Below are 20,120 nucleotides of genomic sequence, written 5' to 3'. Positions count from 1 at the left end.
ATCCTTCAAATGTCAAAATAAAATACAACAAAAAGATGAACATAAAAACACACAGTGATTTACAATAATCAGCATTTTAAACATAAACAAGTCAATATGCAAATAAGCAAAAAACACAGCTTTTTTCTATAAATCTTTCTAATAGGTTCAGTGTATAATGTTTAGGAGGCTCAATCCATCCATCCATCGTCAACCGCTTATCACACAGGGTCGCAGGGGGCTGGAGCTAATCTCAGTTTACATCGGGCGAAAGGCGGGGTACACCCTGGACAGGTTGCTAGTCCATTGCAGGGCCTGTTTAGGAGGATCTATTGACAAAAATGCAATATAATATACATAACTGTATATACAATAAGTGGGGTATAAAGACCTTACATAATGAACAGTTATGTTTTTATTACCTTAGAATGAGTCATTTCTATCTACATACACTGCAGGTCCTCTTACATGGAAGTCGCCATGTTCCTATAGTAGCCCAAATGGACAAATAGCTTGTTTCGTCACTATGTTGAATACATACAAGAAGTAGTAGGAGGAGTAGTTGACAACACAACAATTTTTTATCACATGAGCCGACACCGTGTCGGTCACCATAGCTTCTCCACTGCATTTGCGAAGGGAGGTGTGAGTGGTGTTGGAATAATCTGAATTTTTTCCTCCTTAAAACTTTATTGCAAAAAGAGGAATAAAGTGTACATAGGAGTACATAAAGAAGTACAGAACAGTATACAAATACTGTATGCATGGACAAGTTTTTCCAGATCCTAGGCTGACTTTGTAACTATCTTAGGGTGTACTCACACTAGGCGATCACTATCATGTCCAAGCATGTTTAACCCCCAAAGTCGCTCCCTGTTGTGCCTGGGCACGGTACACTTAACTTGAGGCACTGGTAGCACGACTAGGCTGGACTCCGGCACGGTACGAATCGAGCCGTTCTTGAGTACAACACCCCAAGACAAACGCCACTGTGCCATGCGAGAGAGAACGCTTTGTTTGTCACAGAATGATAGTCGATGTTGACTTCTAGCTCTCTAATTTCATTATAGTTGATAAGAAGTTGGTGAAGTCCGTGAAGAAGGCACCTGCGGGGCCATGGGAACGGTAAACTAGCACACAGTAAAACATATCCTTTGAACCTATTTTAATTGTCTGTGACTCAAAAGAGGGGAAACTTTTAGAACAAATTGTTCTGCATAGGAATCTGTCCCGATACAAAGCGGCCAGACCTCCACCACGACGTGCCAGTCGGGGCTTCCCAATTATAGAGCAGCCTGCTGGACAAAGTTCTTAAAAAATCCTTGTCCCTTTCCCATGTTTCAGTAAGGAACATGAAATCCATGTTCTCTCTCTCATTTAGAACATGTGATTTATTAGAGATGGAACGTGCGTTGAGCAGAGCAATGTGAAGTGGTGGTGCCCGGCTTGCAGCCTCTGAAGGTGGTTGAGGTGGGATTTGCCGTAGGTACCTTACAAGATTTGTTGGTCCACAGCTGCATCTAGTGGTCACTTGCTGGTCGGACCGGGCAGAGGCAGACCCATACGATGACGTTTTCCCGTCAGCATAATGTCAGGACAGGAAAGATTCCCGACCAATAGGCAGGCAGAACAGGTGGTGTGGCAGCAGAGGAGGGTGACCACCCGTGTTGTGGGGTGAGACAGGCAGCAAACATCGGGTCCACTCGGCGCGATGTGGCCCAGATGTGTTTGTCGACAAGCACCAGCGCAGCTGGACCTGAATGCCGGCTCTGCTGCCCCTTTTCCTCGATCGCTTCTTAGGGCGACCAGAGCCCCGGCTCGTAAACAGGAGCTGGTACTCAGGTGAGGAGGGCAGGCATGTGAATGGAGGCGAAAATGAATGTTTGTAGCTATCCCGGCTATGAAGAAGACTTTCTACACGCACTCTGATGTTTAACAGCGTGTCGATCGTAAGTCCAAGCAGCTGAGACATAGGCGTAGGATGTTATGGCTGGTATGGCAACACAAATGACGAATAAAAACAGGAAAAATCGCCGGAGATGCAAGGGAGCAGCAGCCTCACCAAACACAGGCGCCATCTAATTTCCTTCCCTGGAAAAGACTGGAAAAGACCCGTTTAACATTACTGATTGAAGCTGAGCACTGACTTTCAATCATTCAGTCTCTAAAAACGACTTACGTTGGGTCATAGCCCCCTGGTGATAAGGTTATGTGTAACGTCTGCACAATTATGGTGTTGTTTTTCATAATGGAAGTGGAAGCATGTAGATGTTAAACAGAAGAGGCCTTCTACACAGCCATCATCCAGTCTGTCCTCTGCACGTCCATCACTGTCTGGTTTGGATCTGCCACCAAAAAGGACAGGAGCAGACTACAACAGACAGTCAGGACTGTAGAAAAGATCATCGGTGCCAACCTGCCCTCTATTCAGGACTTTTCATTTCCAGCGGCAGGAAACGGGCAGGAAACATCACTGCAGATCCATCTCACCCCGGTCACAACCTGTTCCAGCTTCTCCCCTCTGGTAGGCGCTACAGAGCACTGTACGCCAAAACCAACAGACTCAGGAACAGTTTCTTCCCACAAGCCATCATTCTGATGAACAGCTGACTCTAACTCACAGTGTCAGGAACAATTCCTGTGCAATAACCCAGTAACTCTGCCTCTAATCAGCACCTGGTTACCACTTAATATTTATTCATCATTGAACTGGACTTACAGTATATCAGAATGTGAAATCTAACATTTCTAGTCAGTATTAAAGACAAAAGGAGTGCAAATAAAATTTATTGCAATGGAAACCATGTGTTTTTTTAAATGTTCACAAATGTGGACATGTAGTAAACACATTTATTCAAATAAACAGACTGGGCCTGTGCAAGTGGTAACAGCTACTGTATGTCCAGCACAAGTCCAGAGTGCTTAGTGTATGGGGTGGTAGGGAGACAGGTGGAGAAAGGTGGGAGTATTATTTCTTTCTTCAACTATAATGAACACAAATAAACATTAGGTCAGCTATGTTTCACTGTTTTTGGAGGACACAGAACGAGATCCTCTAGAAAAGTGCCACTAGCCATTCTTAGGTCTAGGCTTAAAGACTAAAGGGGACAGGGCCTTTGCTGTCAGTGATCCTACACTCTGGAACAATCTATCAGAGGAGATTAGGTTCAAGTTCGTTCCCGGTTTTATCTCACTACTTAAAGGTTCAGTGTAAGTTATTTTTTTTTTTTTTTTTTGTGACATCAAGTCACAGTTTCAGCTCATGGTGCATTCACGTGCTTGGATGGTCCCATTTCCCAAGTTGTGAATTTGTTCTTCCAACTTTGTGTGCTCTTAAGTCAGAATGTGGGATCAACCTGGATGCTACTACGAAGGTGTGCTGGATCAGAGCGTATAAACAACATGTAGACATCAACAATATCTAATTTCTAAATCCAACCACAAAAAGGCTGTAAAAACATTTAACATATGGTCCGCTTTTAATATCGTTTTACAAGATAGACTACCCCTTGCAAAGTTTTTATTATTTGTGTCTTCTTATATATCTTCAGTCGACTTTCCTACTATAACGGTTCCTTTACAGTGCTCCCAAAAAAACCTTCAGACAGCTGCAGCTGATTCAGAACGCTGCTGCTCGAGTCCTCACTAAGACCAAAAAAGTGGATCACATCACTCCAGTTCTGAGGTCTTAACACTGGCTTCTGTCTGTCAGGGAATTGATTTCAAAGTACTGCTGTTGGTTTATAAAGCACTAAATGGTTTAGGGCAGGTGTGTCAAACTCATTTTCACCAAGGGCCACATAAGCATTACAGTTACCCTCAAAGGGCCAGTTGCAACTGTAAGACTGTATAAATGTAACTACTCCTTAACATATTGTTAGATAACTGTCTCTTTATTTGATTATGTATTCAAGGTAAGGACATTTATCAGAAAAATATAGCTTTAGTAAGAAAATTTCTCTGTGTTATTATAACATAAATAAATGAATTTATCAGATTTAAAAACCCTCATTACTCCATCAATCAAAGATCAAACATTTCAAGTAAATAACAAAGACAAATATCATCAATCATAATCTTTTACAGTAACTTTTCACTTCACAGTCCAGAGGTGCAGAACCATGGTAAATCAAATAATTGTGAGCTGCTAATAACATGAGGGACAGATGTGGCATTTGATAAAACAAATAGTCCAGTTGCACACAGCCTTGCAGAGGGGATACATCCAACTAATGAGAGATTTTTAGCCCGATTTGCCGCTCTGCGATCGTCAGGCTGTGATCAGGAGTAAATCAGCGGTTGATCTGTTAATCTGTCGTTATGTGTGAACTGCTCAGCAACGCATCAAAATGGCTCCCTGACACAATTCTGGCACATCGCCAACATCTGCCAAATATCTGGAGGAGTCGGCCGACTCGATATCCACATCCAGCCAATGAGAGAAGGCAGCTACTTTTCACAGCAAAACACATTTTACTCCGCTCCAGTTCTCACTGTAGCTCAGACGATCCTTGCTACCTGCATGTGCTAATGCATTCTTTCACCCAGATTCTTTGTCTTTGTAATTGCTGTCTTTATAATAACAAACAGCTGTTTTGTCTGTAGGTTTGCGTCATTTCCCGTTTCACATTTCACCTGTGTTTTCTTGACAAAACGTGGTTTGGAGACCAGCGTCGGGAGACATTGTCCGTGTAGTGTGACCCCCTGTCACCGATCAGTCACGTAGTGTGAGCGCAACAACGACTTCAAGACTCCCGTCACAAGACGGCAAGTCATGTAGTGTGAGCAGCACAGCCATCGGGCGATGCTGAAGGTCTTGTAGTCTGCACAGGCCTTAACTAACGTTGATCCTTCAACACTGATACTGCCTCATGACACAAAAGACATAGGCCTAGCCTACCGGTTTTTCTCCTTGAAGCCCAAACATGTATTCATTTTCCCACCATTCATGAAATTGCCTTCCTTCTGCATAAATTTTTCTCATCTTGGACATTTATTATTATTTGTATACATTTCTCATCTCCACTTGTCGGAAAAGTACCGTAGTGGGTGTGGAAACATTGCAATCTAGTGGTGGGATGCCATCACTTCTCGGGTCACAAAATCGACATGCATTGTGGGAGATGTAGTTTATGGCAGCATAGACTTTTATTTTAGGACAATCATGAATCTTTAAAGCTTTCACGGGCCACATAAAATTACGTGGCGGGCCGGTTTTGGCCCACGGGCCTTGAGTTTGACACATGTGGTTTAGGGCCAAAATACATTTTTGATCTTCTGCTACGTTGTGAACTACGTTGTGTCTGGGATCAGGTCGGCTTTCTGTCCCCAGAGTCTAAACTAAACATGGAGAAGGAGCGATCAGTTTATATGCTCCGTATATCTGGAACAAACTCCCAGAATACTCTGGTGATACTCTGCTCTTTTAAATCATAGCTGAAGACTTTTCTTTTTGCCACTGCCTGTGTGTGATTAAATCACATTTGAGGCTTTTGATTAATATCTTACACCAATGCAATTTTTACACTCCTTTATTTTCTTTTTAACTCTTTTTTAATAGAACTTAAATTAATTTTTATACTGCTGTATGTTGCATTATGTTTTATGTAAAGCACTTTGAATTCCCTTGTTGTTAAAATGTGCTTTACAAATAAACTGTACTTGCAAATAACCTGTGCCCCCCCCCCCTCTTTTTTCCACTGCAGACTATCATGAATACTCAGAAGGAAACCCTCTCATGGCTCTGCTCTTATTGCTGGGAATCCCTGCTGGGATTTGCTGCTGCTGTCGGAAGAAGATTTTCAAGAAGAAAGCCACCACTGCTGCAACGCTACAGGTGCGGATTTAACAGACAGAGCAAGCTAAGACGTAAGATATTGAAGTGAAGAGCACAGAAAAGTTGATGTGAAGAGAGGAGCGAAAGGGAGTGAGACAAAGAGAGTTTGTGGTTTTTATCTAAGACTCTCAGGGTGTGGACAGAGATTTTGTGCCTTACTGTTAAGATTTCTCTGTCCGTTTGTCTTCATTGTAATTTGTTTCCAATAACATAATTTAGGCACATTAACCATATTGCTCCTTTTCTCACTTTGGCCGAACAAATAATTATAATGTAGGCAGTTATAAAATTGTAATTTTGAATAATTTCACAACAGAACCAAAAAAGGGAAAATCACATCATAAAACATTCCTCCGCATAACGTTCCTAAATACTATTATGTTATCAAACATAATCTTCTCATACAATAACAAGTTGGATGGAAGTATGGTCACATGGTAAAACTGGATTCATTTATGAAAGGCACAGTTCACATATAATGGCTCTGTCGAAATAGAAGGCAGTTGCCTCACTGCCATAACAGACAGGAGTCTCAGAAGGCATATCTTTAGAGTCCAGGCATCTTCTAAGAACATTGGTTTCGAACAGCTTTTCAGGGCAGCACTTACAATTCAATTTTATTTATATAGCGCCAAATCACAACAACTGTTATCTCACAGCGCTTTTCATAAAAGAGCAGGTCTAGACCATACTCTATGATGCTATTTACAGAAGCCCAACAGTTCCCACCAAGAGCAGCACTAGGCGACAGAGGCAAGGAAAAACTTCCTTTTTATTGTTGTTGTTGTCAGCTATCTCTTACAACAATGTGTAATGTCAGCATGTCTTACTTCTCTCTTACGTCACTTAGCCTTAGCGTCAGCTAGCTAGCTGTTGAAAAGGCAAATGGCCTTACAGACAAATGAGAAAGTTACAGTCAATGGCTAATAAGTCAGTTCAGTGTTCAGTTCTTGTTACCATTTTAAAAAATCTAAGCAAAAAAATTCAATTAAATTTTATTTATAGAGCGCCAAATCACAACAATCTCAGAGCACTTTTCATAAAAGAGCAGGTCTAGAAACCCAACACTGGAATTTAACTAAACTGCATCACCTTATATCCCACCTAAGGTTAGCTAAATTGTTAACCAAGTTTACATTTAAATTAGTGATATAAGATTTGTGGAGCAAAAGGTTTGACTCAGGCCCACTCAAATTATTGCCTTTTGTATTAAAAAAAGAGACCTTCTGCTACGTTTGCACTTCCTGTCCAGACTAAAACGGCTAAAATAAAGACCTAAAACGAAGAAGTTTGAAAATGCTGCTGACCCCGTTTTTTGTTTTAAACTCCAGATAGCGTTTAAGTACAGGATGGGCAAAACGGAGGACTTTAGAAACAATGGCACAGACGCTCCCGTTTGGCACACTGATTGGGTCTTATAAGTCATGCAAAGCAAAAATCTTCTGTTGTGTATGTTGGTTCGTCAGTTCATATTGTCTTTGTGGTCACATCTAAGTTTGTTAAGTGCTGTTGTCATGACTACCTGGATCAATAGGATGGTGTATAGAGTCTCTATAGTGTTAAAACTGACAGTTTTAAAGTGTCTGAGTGATTAAGAAGTCAGTCAGAAGTTATTTGTAGAGCAAGTCATTTTTCAAATGTTTAATTTTCTGGGCACAGCAAAGTTGTTTGATCTCTTCCAAAGAACCCTCACCTCGTTCTTTGATGTAGCAGACTACTCACTTCCCATCTTCCTGGGTGAGGGTAATTTTGAGCCAGGCGGCATCACTACACTGTAATCAGTAAATCAGCTTTCTCACATATTTTCCCTTTCAGTTGTCCAAGTGGGTGAGGGCCATGTGCAGGATGTGGGTTATGGTGTCATCAGTTAGATTGGTACGCAAATTGAAGGGGTCTAAGGTGCTGGGTATGGAGGAGAAGATGTGGTCCTTTACCAACCACTCTAAGCACTTTATGACCACGGAGGTGAGCACCACTGGACGGTAGTCATTCAGACATGCTGTTTGAGCCGTGTTGGGCACAGGTGCAATGTCCAGGCCTACAGTACGGTCAGTCTGGTTGTACTGCCTTCCGGGTGTTTACACTCTTTATAAACCACTCCTCATGTTATGCACTGAGACTGTGATCACTCATTCCTCTGTGAGGGGGGCGCTCACTTCTGTTGGTGGGCCTGTAGGCTAGCACTAGCATTGTTGGCCTTAAAGCATCAGTGTTCACCATGAAGGGGTTTTCCCCTTTGTAGTTCGTTATTGTTCATAGCTCCTGCCACATGCCAGAAGCACGAGTGCCTGCTGGAAATGGGGGCTCTAGTTTGTTCCTATATCACGTCTTAGCCTCCTTCACAGTTCTTTGCACGTCATAGGAGGCTGTTTTGCACTCCTCCACGTTCTGGAAGAAAGCCCTAAGTTGCATGCAAGATTACAGCCCTTCAGTGCGTAATGGATGGTTTTATGATTTGGGCAGGTCTTATCCATGTGAGCATCCACCAGTGAGCCAATGAGACCCAGGGTAACTTCTGTAAAAGCACTGACATCAGAGCTGGCCCGGAGTGTGTCCCAGTCCCAGACTATTTGCATGAGTTGACTGAAATGCCAGTCCATATAAACATATTGTCTTGCTTGTTTGGTATCTGTGTACTAAATGCCTTTACCCCAAAAACAATATAGGTATCGACCAAAATTCAACCAAGCACTGAATTATGCTAAAATACCATACCATGTTTCACTGTGAAATAGGGCTGAATGATTTTGAATAAATAATTGCGATTATTTTGACTGATCGCAATTGCGACATGTTTTGCAATACTTGGGGGAATGATCATTTTTACATCATTATTCTCATTTTCATTGAAAACATATTTAAATGATTATGGTGTGGCTTTTGCGGGGATCTGTAACGAACAAAGATGTTTTCTTAAGTCTAGAATATGATGTGTAGGCCTGGATATCTCTGCAGCACGACAATATTTAATTCAAAATGGTATTTTGACACAAATATAACCTTTCACAAATACCGCGCCTCCTGTAATTTGAAAATTGCAATAGGCCATAATGCAATTTCAATAAAAGTTTGATTAACTGTTCAGCCCTACACACAGCTTTACAACAGACGTAAATAATCAACAGTCAGTAATGAAAATAATTGTTAGTTGCAGCCACCAAAACAGTGACTTGCCTCATCTCTCTCTCACCAGACTACCCCAGATGCAGTCCATCCTCTTCACAGTGGTCCTGTTGGACCTTCTCCTCCGTACACCACTCCCGGACAACCAGGAGTGGTAAGATACTGATTTCACTTTATGTGTATTTCTGGATGTTGTTACTTCACAAACATATCTTTATATAATTATAAAAACAGTATTAGTGTTATATCAATGTCTCAAAGTGAATCTGGTATTGATTTAATGTTACTAAATTAAAGAATGAACTGTGTTTTTCTATGGTTGCAGATGTACTACCATGGCCTCGACCCTAGCATGGTACATACATTTCATTTCACATTGATTACATATCTATACAGAGTAAATATGTGTGAATGTCATTACGCAACTTATTGCTGTATTTACTGGGTTTGTCTAATGAATGGAGAATTATTGGTGAATGGATTGTGTAACATAATCTAAAACAAGCGTTTTTTTTTCTTGTGTCTATGTCTGTATGTTTAATGTGTGTTCCTATATAGGGTCCTACAGTCCACCCTCCCCCTCCGACCACTGGCCCAGGACAGTGGAATGGTCCCCCACCCTCCCCAGTTAGTATCACACTGCAAGCCTCCTCTCTTGAATATGGATAAACCCATCCTAACATGCTTACACCACTGGACCCAAAGCTGTTAGTTGGAGTCAAGTTTCATTCAAGGCTGATCTTTTTAGCTAGTGCTTTGTGTTTTCCTTGACTTAGCAGATTTCCTGCTTCCTACCTCAGTATTTACTGTACTCTGACTCCTGATTGTCTCCCTCTGCAGGGTTTTAACCCAGCCTACCCACCCCAGAATCCTGTTTTCCCTCTTGCTGGTCCAGCCTACCCCCCTGCCCAGCCTCCACAATGGAACGGTCCACCGCCAGGCCAGTATCCCCCGGGACCTGAAGTTCCAATGGTACGATCCATCTCTTCAACTCTTTTTAGGAAAATGACCATTTCAGTATATGACCTTTGACCTTTTAGCTGCTTCAGATCAAGGGAGACTTGAAGCTTTGAAAAGTGTCTCCATTCCCTGACAAAGAGCTGACTGACCCACATAGTACATAGTATAGACAGAAGAAAGTATTCTGACCTTAAACTGTACAGTAATTTCTGAAATATACTTATATATATATAGCGCCAAATCACAACAGCTTTTATCTCAAAGTGCTTTTCATAAAAGAGCAGGTCTAGACCGTACTCTATGATGCTATTTACAGAAGCCCAACAATTCCCACCAAGAGCAAGCACTAGGCGACAGAGGCAAGGAAAAACTTCCTTTTAAGAGGCAGAAACCTCGAGCAGAACCATGGCTCAGGGTGGGCGGCCATCTGCCTCGACCGGTTGGGGTGAAGGAGAGAGAGAGAGAGAGAGAGAGAGAGAGAGAGGGAGAGACCTTATAACGAGATTGTGTCACACTTTATAACAGTTAGATCGCAGTAAGTAAATTTACTGTAGTGACAGTGGATGGCTCTTCCTCTGTGTTGTATATTATGTGGGTCATGTTAGTTACAGCGACTGAGAGATGGAGAAGCTGTGTACCTGAGTATTGGTAAAAGGCAATAAATCTAAATTGAACGTTACGAAGCAAACAGCGGCAGGTCCGAGCTAATGTAGCGTTAGCTGGCTGCTCCAGGCTGCATCACTATAGGATAGTCAACAAATTGTTCCACATTTGCTTTTTACCGTTACATCATTTCTTGCAGGCTTCGACACTTTGACATAATATCTGCGGTACACAGGAAAGTAATACGGGTCACGTTAGTTGGTGAAGTAATGTGGAAAGTGATCGGATAACATTAGCAACTGCTCGGTGTTAGCCGGCGAGCTAACGTGACTTTCTCTGTGTTTCTCCAGCTTTACTAATGCTCACTTTGTTCTTACTGGACATCATCTGAACCTGTTTGGTCTGATGGGCTTCAGCACATAAACCTTTATTGTTGTTTTGTGGCCTTACGTGGAGCCCGTGTTTTACTGTGAGCCGGTTATGTTTATGCTGTTAGTGAACTGCATGTCGTTAGCTGCCATGTTGTCACTGTAGCGTGAGAGGCTCGGGAGCGCGCACAGAGCTGAATCCGACCCGGTGTCCTCACATTAAAAGCAGAATAGTGACTGATGCAGGCAACAAGAAAACAGGCGTGTGCTTCATTTTTAAGTGAGTTTTGAGCCCACTGACAATAAGGCAATGATAATTTGATTTATTAAAATCAAATACTTACATATAGCCCCTTTAAAGGGTGCATATTTAACAAACTCCTTCTAGAGCAGTGGTTCTTAACCTGGGGGTCGGGACCCCCCTGCAAAACGGGGGTCAATGGATAAGACACATGCCCTTGGTGTGAGAGACCCGGGTTCAATCCCCCTCTGTAACCCATCCACCATTGTGTCCCTGAGCAAGACACGTAACCCCTAGTTGCTCCAGAGGCGTGCGACCTCTGACATATATAGCAGTTGTAAGTCGCTTTGGATAAAAGCGTCAGCTAAATGAATAAATGTAAAACATGAAGTTGTTATAACTTCAGTGTACATTCTCACATCTGCACCAAATTTAACATGTATGGTAATAGTCCCACCCTGAACACATCTATCCACGCCACATTCACTCAAAGTCATAGCGCCACCTACTGGCAACAGGAAATTACACGTTCTACATTGTGATGAACTACTCATAGCAGGTTGTATAATCGTCAAAACTGTCCCAGAAAACCCTAAACACATTGACGATGCCATGTTGTAAAACTTGAGTTTTTGGTTAAATGGTGTGGTGGTGGCGTGGCGGCAAAGTTCAGCGCTTCGCCATGACACAGGAACTTGTTGAGTTATTAATCTGTAACAAACTTTCATCCATAAAGTTTTAACTGAGCTCTGTCTCTACATCACAGTAACAACTTTCTGTCCTTTGACTGCCTGGAGTTTAGCTAGTGTTTGGAAGGGAGAGGAGAGGGTGTTTTTGAGGGCGTGTCGGAGTAGCTGCTTGGCAAGTGTTATATGACACGGCATACATGCATTACAAATAAGCTGTTTTCAGAGCAGAGTTTTCTGTTGGAGATGGGAACTCCCTTTGGGCTGGACTTTGTTTTTTTTTCACTTTGCAAACCTGTTACATGCACAAAAAAGAAATCAATAAAGGAGAGGGAAAAGGCCAAAAAGCATAATACCACCTCTTTAACACATTGATGATGTCATGTTGCAATACCACATAGGGGACACAGGAAGTGACATTTAAGTCTTTCCTGCAGTATCTGAAGTGTGTGACAATTCAGAACCGTGTTGGCAGATGTGCAGCATCTGATGAGCAACTGTGGCACTCCAAGATGCGCTTCACGTGCAAGGCAAGGTTATTATAGTATTTGATTTGTCATTAGATTTTATTTTTATTTCGTTTTGACTTTTTGTTTTCCATTTCAGTTTAGTTTAAATTAGTTTTTAACATGGATTTGCTAGTTTAGTTTATTTTTTGTAAAAAAACAAAACAAAAAAAAACTAAACAAAAAAAAACAAAGACCAGCAGACACATTCATCCAGTGCATCCTGGTGTGGGATAACCCAAGTTTATCCCACACCAGGATGAGCTCTAAGCCAGACCATCAAAACAAGGAAAAGAAAACCACCAAGACAGCGACTCACTACCTGCAACTCGAACTAAACACAACTAAAAAACATCCCACCAATCCCCCCAACTACACAGCTGATCCCTACCTGGGTCTCCCCGACTAAGTTAGCCTCCCCCTAACGTTACATGGGGCTCTCCTCGTAACAGTGGTCACCCCCTGCTATGCTTCGGCCAGACGCCGCCCTGACCCCAGGTTCTCTTGATGGATAAAGCAATCGTGGCAGGACAGCCACACGACACGCAGTGTGCCAGCTCTTCATGCGGCTCACCAACAGGTGGCTAATCACAGCGCGCGCTGCTGAACTGCCGGTCCGGCCAGACCAACTGCCCTGCAACGTCAGTTCCCAAGGCTTCATAATCACTCGAAATGTAGGCGTCAGTCCTATGAAATAAATAAACGAAAACTAAGGACATTTACTCTTTCATTTTAGTTAGTTTTGCAAACCTACAACACCGATTCAGGATCAGGGTAGAAAGGCCTGTGACCTTTGTGAGGCAGGAGGCAGGGAGTAAACCAACGGGACAATATCAGCTAGATGTGATGCAGCAAACACCCAGTCATCATGCTCAGTTGGTTCCACTCCTATAGAATCAGATTTATATATGTACAATACAGCTTTGAGTGGAAATGAGTTAGTAGCCTGTAGACTACGTGAAAAATGGTTGAACATGGTGATTAAGAAAAATCCAGGAACATACAAATGTGTGCAAACTTGTGCACACTTACATACTTAGCAGGACAATGGTAAAGGAAGTTCTCAACAGGAAATAAATGAAATGCCTAAATATAATAATAACGTGTGTGTGTGTGTGTGTGTAGGGCAATGCTCCAGCTCCAGTCATGTACAGCTCTCCTCCACCAGCAGCAGCCAGTGACCCTGTTAAGGAGGAGTTCAAGATGGAGGATATGGTTTCCTCATCTGGCGACCCCCTCCTGACTGCTATATCACAGGTAGATGCACACATACAAAGAAAAATATAAACTAAGAATATTCTAGAAATATTATATTGATGTTAAATTACTGAGCCCAGTATGTTCCAAGTCACTGTATGATAGAACTATAAATTTACCAGTGATTTGTGGTGCGTGGTGTGGCAGGGACATTTCAACACACACTCACACTAACACACACACAGACACAAACTGTGGCGCCTTCTGCTCCACTCACCATATTTCCTTTCCTTCTTTTTACGTTTTAGTTTTCAGTGCACATTCATACTCAATTGTATCTGTTAAAGCAATTTAATCATATTGTGTATTTGTGGAGGCTACTATATTAAACCTTCAGTAAGGAACCTTAAAGGATGGTAATTTATCAGGGCCTGAGAATTAAACATGCATGGCCATAGCGTGGCAATGAATTTTGATGTTTTGCCATGAAAAAGGAAGTAGCAGGTAAATGGACTGGACATGGTAAGATCTACGTTCTATATTGCTCTGGTTTTCATTGACATGAAATGCCTCCAAAGCACCAACAGAGAGCGCTGAATGACCAAACATTCCTGGCACACCACAGTGTAGCTTGTAAATATATATTTTTTGAGGTCCAGTCCACTGTTGTCTCATAAAATACATAGAGCAACTACTTTAAGGAAACACTGATATCCATGTAAACATTGATTGCATTTAGAAAGACTAACAACATACAAATTTAAAAACAACCACTGAAAGTCAGTGGGAACTGAACACCAGACAGGTGTTAGAAGTTCAAAGCAATTATCACTCCTGCCGGAGGTAGGATTCGAACCAGGGACTGATTTAAAAGGGCTGCTCAGGAAACTAACACTCTAACCAAGTGAGCTATAGTTGATCATTTGTTGATAGAAATGTGCATTTGCTTAAAAAAGCATCATTTTGGTGTTTTTAATTAGTGCTTGAGTAGATGAGCATAAAAATGTTTTGTCCCCCATCCAAGAGACTGGTAGGGAAACTCGGCTATTTAACCTCAGTGGGAACCATTCATTTTTGTGGGTTGTTTTTTTAGGTGGGTTTTGTTGTCTTAAAAGTTACTCGCACATTGTTCATGAAACAGATACTGTTGTGGAGAAGTTTAAAGCCGGATTTGGATACAAAAAGATTTCCCAAGCTTTAAACATCCCAAAGAGCACTGTGCAAGCGATAATATTGAAATGGAAGGAGTATCAGACCACTGCAAATCTACGAAGACCCGGCCGTCCCTCTAAACTTTCAGCCCATACGAGGAGAAGACTGATCAGAGATGCAGCCAAGAGGCCCATGATCACTCTGGATGAACTGCAGAGATCTACAGCTGAGGTGGGAGACTCTGTCCATAGGACAACAATCAGTCGTATACTGCACAAATCTGGCCTTTATGGAAAAGTGGCAAGAAGAAAGCCACTTCTTAAAGATATCCATAAAAAGTCTCATTTAAAGTTTGCCACAAGCCACCTGGGAGACACACCAAACGTGGAAGAAGGTGCTCTGGTCAGATGAAACCAAAATCGAACTTTGCAAACGTTATGTTTGGTGTAAAAGCAACACAGCTCATCACCCTGAACACACCATCCCCACTGTCAAACATGGTGGTGGCAGCATCATGGTTTGGGCCTGCTTTTCTTCAGCAGGGACAGGGAAGATGGTTAAAATTGATGGGAAGATGGATGGAGCCAAATACAGGACCATTCTGGAAGAATGGACCTGATGGAATCTGCAAAAGACCTGAGACTGGGACGGAGATTTGTCTTCCGACAAGACAATGATCCAAAACATGAAGCAAAATCTACACTGGAATGGTTCACAAATAAACCTATCCAGGTGTTAGAATGGCCAAGTCAAAGTCCAGACCTGAATCCAATCGAGAATCTGTGGAAAGAACTGAAAACTGCTGTTCACAACCGCTCTCCATACAACCTCACTGAGCTCGAGCTGTTTTGCAAGGAGGAATGGGCAAAAATTTCAGTCTCTCGATGTTCAAAACTGATAGAGACGTACCCCAAGCGACTTACAGCTGTAATCGCAGCAAAAGGTGGCGCTACAAAGTATTAACTTAAGGGGGCTGAATAATTTTGCACGCCCAATTTTTCAGTTTTTTATTTGTTAAAAAAGTTTGAAATATTCAATAAATTTCGTTCCACTTCATAATTGTGTCCCACTTGTTGTTGATTCTTCACAAAAAATTACAGTTTTATATCTTTATGTTTGAAGCCTGAAATGTGGCAATAGGTCGAAAAGTTCAAGGGGGCCGAATACTTTGGCAAGGCACTGTATACAACATAGCCCGGAAGCTGACCTCCTTATACTGTATTTCCATAACTGCATATAATTTCAGGATGCTGCTGCCAGTGGGAATTGAATATGAAATTGCACATGCACATGCAATTCAACGAGAAATGGTCCTCAAGCTGGGGAGGTCATTGAGAAGAAGCACTGCACCTGACATCGTTGTACATGGACCAAAGTTGTGAAAGGTTAAAGCTGCTATAGTCAATGTTTCTCAATAAACAATGGATTCAATGATTATGTATAATATGAAAGTGGTCACTTAGAGTGACAAACCCACAGGGAAATTATCACCCAACTCAGCAGTTTTCCTATGGGGCATTTTAGCATCTTGTAGCTCATTGTTTTGGTTTTAAGGCCAACAAACTGTGCTGGTTTACTCCCAGCGCTTTCATCAGTCCAGATACAGCAGGCAGCTGTTTTCAGCATGTAAGCTCTAAAAAAACCACCTGTACTCTACCTGCCTGGCACAAATTAGTGACTAGTTGGTGAACATAGAAGAGCATTCTGCAGCCAGATATTTCCTTCAGCAGATGGTGGAAACCAAACAGAGCAAGGGGGAAAGTGAATACTGGATTAACATCAGCCAGGATCTACTGGATGTGTAAATAAGCAATAAGTCTGCCATGTCAACTTAAAAGGTGACATGTCAATGCTGTGTGGCCAAAAAACATTAAGGTTTACAACACTAGCCACAATTTCAAATGAAAACACAGTTGAAAGTATCAGTAGAAAAGCTGATGTTATTTGGTATTTGATACTGTGATGGGATGGGGGTTAGTAATAGCATCTCATACAAGTGTGTGTGTTATGCAACCTGCAGTTTTATTTTACTGAGACAGTGTTTTTCCTCTTAAACCAAGAAGCCGAATATAGCACATATGTCCTACTCGCCATCCCTTACTTGTTGATAAACTGCAGACCACACAACCGCCAACACACACATAAACATTCAGCGTGCACGGCAGCAACCCTTTGGGATTTATGATCAGCATACTTTCTGTTTCCTGCCCAGAGATTTTTACTGACTTATAAAAACTGTGGGGATGTCTTCTTTTGAAAAAACACAAAAAAATCTCAGCTAGTGCAGTTTGTTCTCATGATAGAGGGATCCCCCTACCTCCAACTGTCAGTGTTTTATCGCTATTGTATGTTATGGTGCTGGGTAAATATATACATTACAGTATGTGTGTGTCCTATTATATGCTCCTCCGTATTCATAACATGCATGCTGCAGTTGTCCTCATAAATGTAACAGAGTAAGTATTTTCCTCTCTTATATTCCAGACACTTACATCATTTGATGTCAGCCCATAAATGCAAGGAATAAATCAACTGATATAGTGTATATACTATAGCTAGCACAGTGCTGGGTTCGGACCAGTCTTGACTCAGGCTGTTGTCATGCCTGTCCTTTGTGGCTGCACACAGGCAGGCTATGAATCAAGCAGAGTAGGGATGTTGATCAGTGATCAGATGCCAGTTCCCTTGAACCCACTGCATTCACAATGACCTAAGAGGTAATGTTGATCTTAAATCTGCACTTAGAAATGTTTGATTAGTACCAGTTCAAGACTCTGCAGCAATAGAGCTGCCATGAGGTGACAGCAAGGGTCACTGAGCTCCACTTACACAGCAGGAGAAGCAGAGTCATTTTAAATCTCTCTGACATTTGGTGCCGCGCCCAGGGACTTTTATAATGTGCTCCTTTCCAACCACAGTGCAACTGGGAGGGAATGCAGTATATAGCCTAATAGGCGCAGATAGATGTATAAGTGGCCATGTTAGCCCATTGCATGCCTTTCAAGAGCAGGTTGTGATCATAATAACCTGAACTGATGGCTGGGTAATGAACATTGTGGGGTTGGTCATAAAACCAATCAGAGAAAATAGCTTTTGGAATGGTTATATCATGCCATTGTTTTCTCATAAAAGCAATTCTGTATTGTCTTGCTGGTGCCATACCGAGGCAAATGCTTAAAGGATCATTCCGGTTTATTACATGTTGGGCTTTTTTTGTAGATTTACCAATTATTTTTTATTGGTAATAATAACATTGTGCTTCCCAAGTTAAGCAGAGAGCAGGAAGACATTGCTGAAAAGAATGAGGCAAAACACAAAAACTTAGATGATCAGGCTAGCTAAACTTATTTGGAAGAGAAAATGAAGACAAATGGTTCAATTATTATATCTAATTATTATTAGATTTAACGGTGGATCAGATGGCTATATGCAATGTTATACCTGTCATTTGTTGTGACAAACCAACAGAGAATATCACCTAACTCAGTAGACCCCTGATCAGCTCTATGGAACTTTTTCCTGTGTCTTTTAGCACATTGTTTTGGCTTTACAGCTTGCAACTTAACCGTTCTCTCATCAATTGTTGACAAACAGACAAAGTGTGTGACTGGCTGGCAAACATAGTTGCACATTTATCAGCTAAAGAGCAAGGTATTTCCGTCAGGAGTTGGTGGAGACCAAAAACAGAGCTAAAAGTACAATAAATATTGGACTTACAGAGACACTACTCTAACAATGCTATTGCTTCTCTGTGACTGCGTTGATGTGTAAATATGCAACTGTTTGCTAACATGTTGCCAACTTTATGAGGTGATAATATGTCATTGTTGTGCTTCCAACAACCTGATTCAACTTTGATCACTGTGGCTGCCGTAGTGTGCCCACACAGTTCTCCTGTGCAATGAGGGATTCTAAGATATATTTTAGGTTCACCTCTAAATGGTGGTTTTGCTGGTTTAGACAATCTGGCTAAACTGCTGGCTTGTTCACAACTAGTCTGATTGTCTTACCACTCATGATTCTTGTCCTGTCGAACCTCAATGTAGCGATCTTGCCATGGTACCTGATCTTAACAACTACTTAGATGAGTGCAGCGATATAATAACTAAAAATTAATTGAAACTACAAAACTGATAGTCAGGTTGAATTAAACAACACATTTGTTGCAATTGTTACTCCAGAAGGTAATGGTGATATAGATTCCTTGTCATGCCATGAATGTATGATTATCATCACTGTAATGCACTTTGGCTGCACTTACCACCAGTGAGCATGAGGGCACACTTGCACATGCAGTTGTCATTGTCCATGTCCTTGGTGCTGAAGTCTGCTCCATGGATTACTAGACTGCTCTGTCTGCCTGCAGTCCCACTGTGGCTTTTCAGGAACAGCCTGAAAGACATCAGGAGGAGGAAGAGGAGGGAGTCAGGACATGGAAACACATCAGGAGGAGGAAGGGGGCGGAGAGGAGTATGGGGGAGTGGGGCAGTATAAGCAATAAAGACAGCAAGAAGACATGACAAGCAGCAAGAAATGTCTCCTGAGAGATATTTATTTTTTGTTATGATTGAGTACATGTAGAACACCTGGAACAACATTAACAAGGTCGAGAGAATATAAAATAAAGAAGCAAAGAAAGTGAGAACATATGAAGGAATTATAAATGGAAAGTGAGAGGGAGAGAGAGAGGCAGGGAGAGGGAGGGAGGGAGAACATGTAGTATAAGGAATGTCTGGTATTCACATCTCCATCTGCAGGGCCACAGTACACAGTTAATTTACACCACAACAACTGTTTTAAATTATTAAATACTGACCTGTAACAGCTATACTCAGTAAACATCAATAAGCAACCTATTTAACTATCATAATTCTTTCACAGCTGGACAGGTATGCAACATTTCTCCTTGTCTTCTTGTGTTTAAGTTCCTACTGTTCTTCTGCTTTTACTCATTACATTCCTTTCATGAAACCATCCACACTTTCTGCTGCCAGTCCACATATATTTTAAAGGATTTTATCTTTGGAAAGCAAGTCAGAATACTGCAGGTATGCAATAACTATTAAGTGCATACAGTGCAAAATCTACAATATGTCTTCTGAGGAGCTGCTCAGATTACATTGAACAATGTATAACACCCACTGAAGATCCATGTTGCTTGACAGAGACTGAAGAGAAATAAATAAATAAAAAGAAACATTACAATATATAATCCAATTGAAATCTGGCTGAAAATTTTCCAATTTGTACTAGAACCAATAATTCTATATGGTAGCAAAATCTGGGGGCCAAAACTTAATAATGTATTTGACAAATGGGACAAAACAATCATCGAATCGTTCCATACTGAGTTCTGTAAGAGCATCCTGCAGGTGCAGAGAAAAACACCAAATAACCTGTGCAGAGCAGAGCTCGGCCAATACCCCCTCCTACTAAAAATACAGAAAAGATCACTTAAATTTTACAATC

General features: G+C 41.6%; 1 pseudogene; it reads left to right on the top strand.

Moving 5' to 3' along the window:
- Window positions 1-1,739: 1,739 nt before the first annotated feature.
- Window positions 1,740-15,614, top strand: LOC123974070 (annotated as a pseudogene).
- The last annotated feature ends 4,506 nt before the right edge of the window (window positions 15,615-20,120 follow it).

Source organism: Micropterus dolomieu, linkage group LG07, assembly GCF_021292245.1.
Source record: "Micropterus dolomieu isolate WLL.071019.BEF.003 ecotype Adirondacks linkage group LG07, ASM2129224v1, whole genome shotgun sequence".
Taxonomy (NCBI): domain Eukaryota; kingdom Metazoa; phylum Chordata; class Actinopteri; order Centrarchiformes; family Centrarchidae; genus Micropterus; species Micropterus dolomieu.
The sequence above is the reverse complement of the archived record's forward strand: the minus strand, read 5'-3'. Positions and strand labels throughout refer to the sequence as shown.